Consider the following 12,188-nt stretch of genomic DNA (forward strand, 5'->3'; position numbering starts at 1 on the left):
CATATTTCTGTTGATGGATCATAGTCCTTTGAGTTTTATTAATTTGTAAGCCTAAAATAATTAAGCTCACCCATCATACTCATTTCAAATTCACTCCTAATTAGTTTAGAAAATTCTTTACTTAGCTTATCAGTAGTTGCTCCAAAGATTATATCATCAACGTATATCTGAACTACCAAGAGATATTTACCTTCTTCCTCCAAGAATAAAGTGTTGTCAATTTTACCTCTCTTGTAGCCATGATCAACAAGGAACTTTGATAATCTTTCATACCATGCTCTTGGAGCCTGCTTGAGCCCATAAGTGCCTTGTCAAGCTTGTACACATGATCAGTACATTCCATGCTTTCAAAGCTTAGAGGTTGCTTAACAAACACTTCTTCCTTTAGATAGCCATTGAGGAAGGCACTCTTGACATCCATCTAATGGAGAGTGAATTCCAGGTAAGCAGCAAAGGCTATAAGGAGTCTAATAGCTTCCAATCTTGCAACCGGAGCAAAAGTCTCATCATAGTCTATGCCCTCCTTTTAACTATACCCTTGAACCACCAATCTTGCCTTGTTCCTTGTAACTGTTCCATCTTCAACAAGTTTGTTTCTGAAGACCCATTTAGTGCCAATTACTCATCTTTCCTTGAGTCTTGGTATCAGATGCCAAACTTCACTTCTCTCAAATTGTTTGAGTTCATCTTGATGTTCCTGCCTCTCAGAAAGAATGTTAGTTTCATCAAAAACCACATGTACACTTTCTTCTACACACATAGTTCTTTTGTTATAGATCTTATAAGTTTTACTATGTGAAGAATATCTCATGAATACTCCCTTATCACTTATGGAATCAAAGTTACCTAGGGAGTTAACATTATTGTGCACAAAGCACTTGCATCCAAATGCCTAAGATAGGAGATATTTGGCTTTCTCCCTTTAAGTAACTCATAGGGAGTATTCTCAACAAGAAGTCTAGTCATGCACCTATTTATGATGTAACATGCAGTGTTTACAGCTTCTGCCCAAAAACTATGAGGCAGTTTACTAGAAAGAAGCATAGTCCTAGCCATTTCTTCCAATGTCCTATTCTTTCTTTCAAGTACTCTATTTTGTTGTGGAGTCCTAGGAGCAGAAAAATTATGATCTCTGCCATGCTTGTCACATCCCTTTTTTTCTACTTCACTAACCCCTCTTTAAAATTAACAAAAATATTTGTAAAGCTCAAAAGGTTTTCAAAATTGAAAGTGACAAAATTGTGTTCAAAAGGATTTTTTCAAAGTCGCCACCTGACATTGGTTTCGGTGTGTCAGGTCACCGTTTCTAAAAATGATTTTTCCTATTAAAACACTTCGGACTCAAAAATTAAGTCAGCACCAGAGATTCAAGGTAAGGGGTTTCATTTTACTCGGGGAGAAGGTGTTAGGCATTCCCCGAGTCCCGTAAAAGTCACGGTTGCGTACCCGATCTAGTTGGCTTTTAAGACTATTCTAATTAAGGTAAAACACACAAATGCATAAATAAACACAAAAAGGTTTGAGGTCACCCCGACCTAAATAAAGGAAGATAAAAGTAAAACAAAAATACTAAATTCTATAAAACGTTTCCAGAATGTCCTCCGCCTTCAATTCTATTTACATGTACTATAGGGCATTCCCCTGAATAAAATATTTACAGAGTATACGAGGCATTCCCCTGAATATGAACTAAAGGAGCGACCTCTCGACTTGAATCAAACAAAAATTCTAAAGATTGTGGCGGCCTAGGCATGTTCCTATCGAACAATGTAATAAAAGTAAAATGAATAAAACTAAAAGAAGTAAAAATTAATTTCATAGTCACCCCTTCTTACTTTCTTATTTCATGCATTTGACCAGGCCCGGTCCTAAAATATGAGAACAATTAATTACTAATGGGATTTGGTCATTCTCCCCCACCCGCAATTCAACAATCATCCAAACAGATATTATCCAACCAAATGAAATAGGCATCTAGCACATATAAATGTTAACACCAATAACAATAAAAGAAATGAGTGATGGATCCAAATATGATAAGAGCCTTAACCTTCCCTATTAACCCATGCCAATTTCGAAGAACAATCAACTGGCAGAATCTTTAGACTATAATTCCCATGGAAGCTGGCCTAGAATCTAATGACTTTCCCCCAAAACTCAAAGATCCAGTGCATCAGTCGAAAACAACAGCCAAATTGCCAAATGACTAGAATTGAAGCAAATGCTATTTGAGATTAAGGAAGATTTAAGGAACTCATCAGAAGTACTAATTTTGAAACATAGAACTGGAACTTCATTTTAATAGGGAGATAGATGAGAGTCCATTAATTTCACATAGAAAAAGAAACTGTTAGATGTCAACATAATTAAAGACACTGATTCATCAAAATCAAGGTGACGATAACCAATCCAAAAGTCAAAAAAATGTCAAACCATCCATCATAAACTTAGTTCAAAGGGGGGAAGACAAACAAAACTTTCTGGAAAAATTTAAAGCACCAATTCTTCTGTTTGATCAGCAATCGTAAAATCAAGCAAATCACAGTTAGACACATAAACTACTCAGCCAATCATAACCTCTGCGAGCCAGCGGTGTAGAATTTGCACTCAAAAACGTGCATATATGCTGCCTAAACAGTGCAGGAACAGGGCAAATTTTCAGCACGCCTAGCAGTCCAGACAATTGTCTAAAATACTGCAGGTTATCGGCTCAATTGACTGCTCAAATCGGCTGTTCTTAGCAGCTCAAAAGAGCAGAATTCTTGCAGCAGTAACAATGCAGATAAATTTTCGAGCAGGAGAAGGAAAATAGAACAAGTCCAAACATATACACTTAGCGAAACAATTTAACTCCAGCACCACTTTAGACCAAGATCCAACAAGAAGAGATCATGAACGACACATCAAATTAACGAATTAACTGCTTACGCCCAGATTTTAACGTGAGGAATTAACCGAACACAAAGACGAGGTGAATAGTCCACTAAGCTCGCACCAGAGAGAGTGCGACAGAGTTACTTATGAAAAGAACCTGGTTGTAACTCAAAACTTTCAAATAGCTGAACTAAACGACAGTAAACGAGAGACATTAAAGCAGATTCCCCTGATATATTTCATATCGAGTCTCATTAAAGAACAATAAACTAGTACATGATAGGTTCGTGCTCACGTTAACAGTCACGTCATCCATTCGGGTTTCATCAAACATGTTGAATACTACTTCGATTAGGCAATTTCAGCGAAAAGAAACAAACCAAATGTATTCCCATACCCCTTTCTAGTTAAGGCTCAAATTATATTTAGATCCAAGGCAAAACAAAGAGATTAGAAATACCTGGAATTAGCCTTTCAATTAATAAAGTTTCAGCAATTACAGCAAATGACTCAAGCCAAATTGAATGAATCCGCAACAATGGATTTCAGCCGAAATCGTCATAGAGAAATAGAAAACCTCGACCGGAATCTACGACGAACGGCAATGACGACGAACTCGAAACAAACTCCGCTGAATCGAACCCTAGAATTGAGAACCAGAAATCAATAGAAAAGAGCTGAAATTTTGTGATTTTCTGATTTTTTTTTAGTGAGAACCGAAATAAGAAGAACTAAAATAAATATTTTTTAAACAAAACAAAATCCTAAAACCAAAACAGAAGAAAAAAAATCCCAAACTTAAGAACAAATCCTAATTTCTCAAATCTGTCCCCAAAAATCCCTTAATCTAAAAGAAAAACCCCCAATATATACTTCATCTCGAAACTTCTATACTTCTTCACCAAGAAACCGCGTGGGGACCTCAAACTTCCGAAAATCTTCCTCCAAAACTCTGAAAAATTCAAACCTTTATTAAATCCGAAAATTCTTTTTGAATGACGGACTTTAGACAAGTGGAAACCTAAGATCAAAACACTTTAATCCTACGGCCTCCAATTTTCCAAAACCCGTCTGAAAGAATTCGAATTTGTCATGAAAAAGAAAAATCCGAAGGAATATTCGAGTGAGTGGAGGTTTGTTACATGTCAGACCATGTGGAGGGAAGAGAGAGGAGAGGGGGACGATGTGCGAGTGAACACGCCTGAGTTTGGCGAGTTTAGGTGGGTTGAAGGCGGCAAAAATGGGGTGTAAGAGATGGGCGCCGTTTTGGTTGAGGTCTCTAGGTTTAGGGTTAGATGTTTAGATAAGGGTTAGATTTTATGTGGGGAGATGGGGCGTGTCGGTCCGGTGGGTTAAAGGGGGAAAAGGAATGGGCTGGCCCAATATGGGGAATTTGAGAGGGGGTCTTGTGCCACTGAAATGGTTGTGGCCCAATGGGACTAAACCAAGCTTTCTTTCCTTTCTTTCTTGATTTTAGCTCAATAATTTAGTTAAGAATCCTAAACTAAGTCCTACATCAAATCTAATTTGTATAATTAAATTAATTGTCTATTTCTAACATAAAAATAATTAATTAACTTAAGACTAAAATTAATAATTTGTAACTAAAAGGTAAAAATGTAAAAATGACCAAATTTTTTTTTGATTTTTTGTATAATAATGCAATTCACTTATGTAATTAAATCCTAAATGCAATTAAGACCTAAAATGCTATGCATACAATATTTTAGACATTTTTGGTATTTTTCTCATGATTTTAAAATGTTAAATATGCAACTAAAGGTAAAAAATAATTTAACAAGAAATTCCTAAAAATTCTATGAAGAAAAATAATTAGAAAAACCTATTTTGTGAATTCTGTAGGAGTATTTTTAGTCGGGCAAAAATCACGTGCTCACAATGCTCATCACAAAATTCAGCAAATATAGCATTTTCAAATTCAGTACCATGATCAGACCTAATTGATGCAAGTTGATTACCTAGTTTCTTTTGAGTTTTCTAACAAAAGAAGTGAACATGTCAAATGCTTCATCTTTAGATGTTAGAAATAATGTCCAAGTAAACCTAGAGTAATCATCAACAAGTACCATAACATATCTCTTACCACCTCTCCTCAAAGTTCTCATTGGTCCACAAAGATCCATATGGATCAGTTCCATCGTTCTGGTAGTACTTACCATTTTCTTGCTTTTGAAAGAGGATCTTACTTGCTTCCCCCTTGCACAAGCCTCACAAACTTTATCTTCCTTGAACTTTATGTTAGGCACTCCTATCACCAAGTCCTTGGAGACTAGTTTGTTGAGTTGACTTAGACTGGCATGTCCAAGTCTTTTGTGCCAAAGGAGATGATCATTATCCAACACACTTAAGAATGTGAGTTCATTATCTGAGATTGTGGACAGATCCACAATATATATGTTGTTCACTCTTTTTCCCCACAAAATTATCTTGTCAGTGATTAGATTAATCACAAAGCATTTTGTGGAGGTGAATGCAACCATGTTACCTCTAACACACAGTTGTGATACACTTATTAGATTGTATTTCAGTCCATCAATCAGGTAGACATTCTCAATAGAGTGAGAATCAGTCTTTCCTACCTTGCCAACCCCAATGATCTCATCTTTCTTCCCATTTCTGAAGGAGACATTACCTCCTTTAAGGTCCTCAAGTGAAAGGAACCGGTCCTTGCTTCTTGTCATATGCTTTGAGCAGCCGCCATCCATGTACCATATTTGGCCGATCTCTTTCACTTGGACCTGCAAAAGGAAATCAGGGGTTAGTCTTAGGAACCCAAAATAGTTTGGGTCCCTTTCTATAGGCAAAAGGGTGAATCAGATTTTTTTTAACCCAACTTGGCAGCCTATTTTTCCCTTGAACAAATTCTTTGTTCTTTTGACTTGCCTTTTCTTTTGCAGTGCATTCAGTTTTAAAGTGACTAGTTTTACCATAGTGTGTGCAAATTTTGTTCTCAGGCAGTGTGAGGTACTTGCTTTTGGTATCCCACTTAGGTGCAGAGGTCCCGAAGCCAAGTCCTCTCTTGTTGCTACTATGGTGTTCATGTAGCCACGAAGTGCATCGGAGGACTTGTTCCATTTACATGTTCTATCTAGCTCATGCTTGACCTTGCTTAGATCCTCCTTTAGGATTCTTATCTACTCATCTCTTTTGTACAATTTATCTTTCATTTTTCCTACATTTCTTCTAAAGTGAGTTGTGTGTGATCAACTGTCTTTTTACCTGTTCTTAATTTCAATTCTAGATTTTCAAATCTAAGTTCTAGGACAGTTGTGTCAAGTTCATGAACCTATTTTTTCAACACATCATTTTCACTTTCAGATTCACTAGCCATATGTTCCAGGTTTTTGCACTTAGCCTTTACATTATACACTCTTTTGACAGTTGTTCCTTTTCATTGTTTACATCCATAGATTCATCAATTAGCTCTAGGAGCAACTTAGATAACCTTTCCTTAGATAAATATTTAATCTTGCCTTTTAGATGAGAAACACTTACCTCAACTTCTTCATCAGATTAGCCATAAGTGCTCGTTCATCATCATCGTCATCATCTGAGATTTCATCTGAGCTATCTCCCTAAGCAGCAACCATAGCCTTTGTTGATCCTTTGCTACTGCTTTTCTTGGGTTGAACCTATTCCTTCGTTGAGCTCTTTCCTTCTTCCACTCAATTTCCCACAAAGGACAGTTCTTGATATAGTGATTAGTCTTTCCACACTTGTAGCAACCATTATTGGTTTGTTTCTCAGGAGCTTTTGATTTGCTGTAGCTACCACTTCTTGAACAACCCTTTCCTCTTCTTAGGTACTTCTTCAAATCTTTGGTGATCATGGCCGTTTCATCATCTTCCAGATCAGAACCTTCAGTGATTCTGGGAGCCAAACTTCTTTCCTTCTTAGGTACATCCATCTTCATAGTCTGTCTCCTAAGCTCATAGGCAGTAAGATTCCCAATCAATTCATCCAGTGGGAGAGTGGCAATATTCTTTGATTCCTAGATGGCAGTGATTTTGCTCTCCTATGTGATAGGTAAAACTAATCAATATCTTTTCAACCATTTCTTCTTCAGGAATAATCCTTCTAAGAGATTTCAGTTCATTTGTCAGTGTTATTGTGAACCTTGTATACATTTCTTGAATTGTTTCTCCTTCCTTCATAGCAAAACTCTCATATTGAGAGTACAGTAGAGTTCCTCTAGATCTCTTAACCTGAGGTGTTCCTTCATGAGCCACTTGCAGTGTGTCCCATATTTGCTTGGCAGTGGTACAGCCTTGGATTCTGCTGTACTCATCTGGACCAAGTCCACAAATAAGCCATTTCTTGGTTTTTGCATTCTTCTCCCATTTCCTCAAGTCTTCAGTAGTGCAATCAGCTCTTGTCTTTGGCACATCTACTCCTTCAACATTTTTCTTCAAGTTAGCCAATGGACCATCGGTGACAATGTCCCATAGCTCATAGTCCTCTCATATGATGTGATCTCTCATCCTGTTTTTCCACCAAGAGTAGTACTGGCCATTAAAGAGTGGTGGTCTAGCAGTGGATTGCCCTTCCCAGTTTCCATGTGGTGCACTCATATTGATCATTTCCTAAGGTGTTAGCCTCTTCAAGGATAACCCGCTCTGATACCAATTGATGTTTATACTTAAATGCCACACAAGGGGGGGGGGGGGGGGTAATTTGTGTGGTGTCCAATTTTCGCGTGCACAGATTATAGAAGGACCTGGTTCTTCTATGTGTTCCTTAAACTACTATTGCAAAAATAATAAATGCGGAAGGTAAAAAACACAAGTATTTTTACGTGGAAAATAACCCACTCAAAAGGTGAAAAAAACCACGACCTACTACTCAGTAGGATTTTCCCCAACACTTCACCAAAATCGTTGAGCCGAAACAACATTTACAAAAACTCTTTGTAAACCTAAGGATTACCTCTAATCCCCTTGTAGCAACTAGCCTCTAACTGTTGCGACAACTTCAAGTTAACTATATATAACTTGAATACTCAAAGTACCTATTACAATTGCTTCTAGATAAAGTTGAAAGGTACAATATGAAAATACCTACTAAAATCGAACTAGATTAAAAGACAGACACTTGGAACTAGTTCTTCTATCTGGTTCATGTAGCATCAGGTTCGCACACTTGAATCACACAAGAATGGCTTGTAAAATGCCTTGCTATTTTGCTCTCAACTTACGTTTAACTTCAGCGTTTGTGCATACCTATAAAGTGAGAACATCCTGTAATTTATAGAGTTAGGAGAATAGGAAATAACTAGAGTACCAATGCTATACTCTTCCATGGTGGAAGAGTTCTAGTTAACGTTAACTTCTAACTCCTTCCTTATCTTGGATAGTGTTCTCTTTGAGTAAGGAGTCCTTCTCCTTTATCAATCATGCAACCTTTTCGATCAGGAGATATCAGATATAACAAGTTAAGCTTATCTCCCTCACGTGCATCCTTTATGCTTTATTCTGCCCGTGTCTGTTTACAATGTGAATGGACCTGGTTCATGCTTGAGTTCCTTTGTCAATCTTCAAAACCAACTTCACTTGGACCAACAGACCGAACATTCTTTGCATTGAGCAGTTTCATGGCACAAATCTTATGCATTTGTCTCCGGTGATCGCCACGAGGGCTAAAGGCAATATCGGATTGGTTATAACAGATAATGTCCATGGCCAAAATTTTAGGCCTAGATGCAAAAACGACGTCATGAGTTTTTAGTACTTCTTTTGCCATCTCCCTAGAAGTAACCACAACTGCAGAAATCTCACCAAATTGAAGGTGCATAAGTGGTCCATATTTTTTGGCTAAATCTCTAAGGACATGGTGTGGTTCTCCACCAACCATATGAAGCATACTTCCTAGTATTGGTATTTTCCATGGACCTGGTGGCAATTTTTTGGTTTGGCTATTGGAGTTCTTCCATTTCTTTAACAAAAAGAGGAAAGATAGAAATAGGAAAATGGAAATCAAGCTGAAGAATTCCATTTTGGGAGATAAATGGAGAATAATTAGTTGGTTCGATGATATAATTCAAAGGTCAGTTAATTGGTTTTTTATAGGCTTTTGTTTTGGCCAGAAAAGGGATATGTAAAGACAAATATAATAATATAATATATATCTGCAACTTTCGTTTGTCAAGATCTGGTCAAAGCAGACTTTGTTTGCTTAAATGTGCAACTTTCTTCAGAGTCAAAACAGTTCAGCTGACTCAAAGAACCACAATGACGTAAACAAATAAATTTTGTGAAGCCAAAATATGAATATTTTTGTAACTATGCTGGGGAAATTCTCTAGTAATTTCCGGAATATGGCTAAGAAAGATTCTTAACTAAGGTGGCTAGACATTTGACGTTTATAAGAACGGTAAAGGTATCATCATATTTACTCCTCTACTTTTGAATATTATCTATATTTCTTTTTTTATACTATTCGGCAAATTTATCCTTACTGTTATATTATCTAGCCAAATTTATAACTGTTGGTGTTAGTACATTTTAATATTAAAATTATAATATTAAAGTGCATTATTTCTTGTGAGATAGTGGTTATAAACTGGCAGGAAAGTAGTCTTTTCTTTGGTGTAACTCATGAAACCACTAATGCCATGATCTACCACTTTTTTTTTTAATATAAACTACCCAAATAGAGTTTCTGGGCTATGTTTGTATTTCACAAAAACGAACGTGAGGGGGGCATAAAACCGTACCTCAGAAACAATACAACAGGGGTGATGCCATCACCCAATAAAATGAAGGAGGACTGAGAAAACAAAAACGCACAGATCCTCACTTCAAACACTATATACAACTCTAGCTAACAAAGAAATTAGATTTTTCATACTTTGTTCTTATTGTGGGCAGCTGCCATTTATCAAGAAGGAATACACTTTTAGCCATGTTTGGTAGTTGTTGGAAATTCTGGAAAATCTTGGCCTAATTGGAAGTAGCAGCAAGTTTAGCTAGACAGTTAGCTACCTAGTCACCCTCCCTAAGACAGTGTTCCATGCAGACATTAGCATCATTTATGGAGTTGATAATATTCTCCACTATCTGCTTAATCTTGAGGTTGTTGGCCTCTTTCTTTGTCAACATATTTGCAATGATCAGAGAGTCGAGTTCCAAGAACAAAATTAGTGAACTCATGATGGCTATACCATTTCACTCCAAACTCACTGCAAGAGCTTCAGTCATATTGTTGCTATTACTCTGTACATTGATTGAGAAAGCCATGATTAAGTCACCATTACTGTTTCTCACAATACCCCCAATACCTGCCGCGCCAGTTCTTTGATGAAGCTCCCATCAGTATTGACCTTGATAGTATCCGGCGAGGGTGTTTGCCATCTAACTTGCTTCCAGGTTTGAACCGGCTTGAGTTTTTCTATGTTATCACAATAAGAAGGCCACTAGACCTTGCTATCAACACCAGGAATCACCTTCACAATTGCCTGCTTTATGGTCCGGACTCATTGGTACTTCATAGCGCTGTGGTTGAACTTGTTCTTGTTTACATATCTACATGAGCTCCATTGCTTCCACATTTCCCAGCAGATGATGGTAGGCGCAATCTGCATAATCTGTTTGTGTATTGTGTGTAGGATTGCATATAGATGTTCATAGCAAGCATTGGAAGACAATAACAATCATAGTTCGATCTTTTCGTATTAAAAATTTTTTTACATGTCAAAGATCGAATCTAATACGTACCTAGTGAAGAGAGTCTCGTTTCAAAATTTCTTCGATAGTGCATAGACTCTACGCATATCCACACCGAAATCGATCCTTGCTATCAACTTGTTGATCAATGAAACCCGTGAACAAATTGAAGGAAATATTGTGTTGAAATTTTTCTCAAAAGTCTCAAATCAAAAGTAGAAGAACAAGAAATACTTGTCTTGTAATTGTATTTTCTCTCTTGGCTTTGTATTCACTCCCACTTTCACAAAGTGATTTTTCTTCTCAAGAAAAATTATGCGGCAAATTTTCTTCATCACCCTTTATATAGTTCATGGAATTTTTGTATGGAAAAATGGAAAACCCATTCTTAATTGCCGCAGCCTTCTACGTGGACTTTCCGTGTCCAACGTCAAAGTTGGATAGTGTAATGACCCGACCGGTCGTTTTGAGCTTTGGCACTTCGCTCGCCAGTTCTCGGACATGTCTAGCCCTATATTATGCATTATGACTTATGTAAATTGTTGGTTTTGGTTTTCAGGGTAATCGGAATGAACTTGGAAGAACATTTCTCAGTTTGAAGCTTGAAATTTGAAAGGTTTGACCAAGTTTTGAGTTGTTGGTATATGAACTCGGATCGGAATTTTTATGATTGTTTAGCTCCGTTAGGTGATTTGGGACTTAGGAGCGTGATCGGAATGCATTTTGGAGGTCCGTGGAAGGTTTAGGCTTGAATTGGCGAAATTGAGATTTTGGCGCTTTCCGGTTGATAGGTGAGATTTTGATATAGGGGTTGGAATGGAATTTTGAAAGTTGTAGCAGTTCCGTTGTGGCATTTGGGATGTGCGTGCAAAATTTCAGGTCAATCGGATGTGGCTTGGTATACTTTTTGATCGAAAGCGTAATCGGAAGATTTTGGAAGCTTCGGCTTGAATCCGATGTGTTTTGGGTGATCCGATGTTGTTTGAGGTATTTTAAAGATTGGTACAAGTTTGAATGGTGGTATGTGACTTGTTTGTGCTTTTGGTTGAGGTCCCGGGGGCCTTGGGGTAATTTCGGATGGTTGTCGGAAAGTTTGGAGTTTGAGTTGATCTGCAGGTTTTGCTGTTCCTGTCATTTCCGCACCTGCGGATTGGGGACCGCAGGTGCGAGTCCGCAGAAGCGGTTATGTAGCACAGGTGTGCAGAAGTGGCCGCAGGTGTGGTTTGGCCTCCGCATCCGCGATGACCGCAGGTGCGGTCACGCAGAAGCAGAAATTGCCTATTAATGAAATTCCACAGAAGCGGAGGATTTTGTGCAGATGCGGCCCTACAGATGCGATAGTGTGACCACAGATGCGGTTTTGCTGGGTCAGAACATATAAATTTCACCCTTCGCGATTTGAGTGGGTTTTCACTATATTTCATTCGGGAGAAAGCTTTGGAGAGCTAATTGAAGAGTGAATTCAAGAGGATTTCATGGAGGTAAGATTTTTGGACCCTAAACTTGTTTCTATGATGAATTTTAACATTTTCGGCTTGAAATCCATGGAAAATCAGTAGCAAAAGTGGGTAATTAGGGCTTGAAATTAAGAGACCTTTGAGTGGGGATTTGAGGGGCCATTTGAAGTCCGAT

General features: G+C 37.7%; 1 pseudogene; it reads right to left on the minus strand.

Moving 5' to 3' along the window:
• LOC109236568 overlaps nt 1–8,888 on the minus strand; it is a 44,420-nt pseudogene extending 35,532 nt beyond the window's left edge.
• Nucleotides 8,889–12,188: the final 3,300 nt, after the last annotated feature.

The sequence above is a fragment of the Nicotiana attenuata genome, unplaced genomic scaffold (genome assembly GCF_001879085.1).
Source record: "Nicotiana attenuata strain UT unplaced genomic scaffold, NIATTr2, whole genome shotgun sequence".
In the NCBI taxonomy this organism is placed as follows: Eukaryota; Viridiplantae; Streptophyta; class Magnoliopsida; order Solanales; family Solanaceae; genus Nicotiana; species Nicotiana attenuata.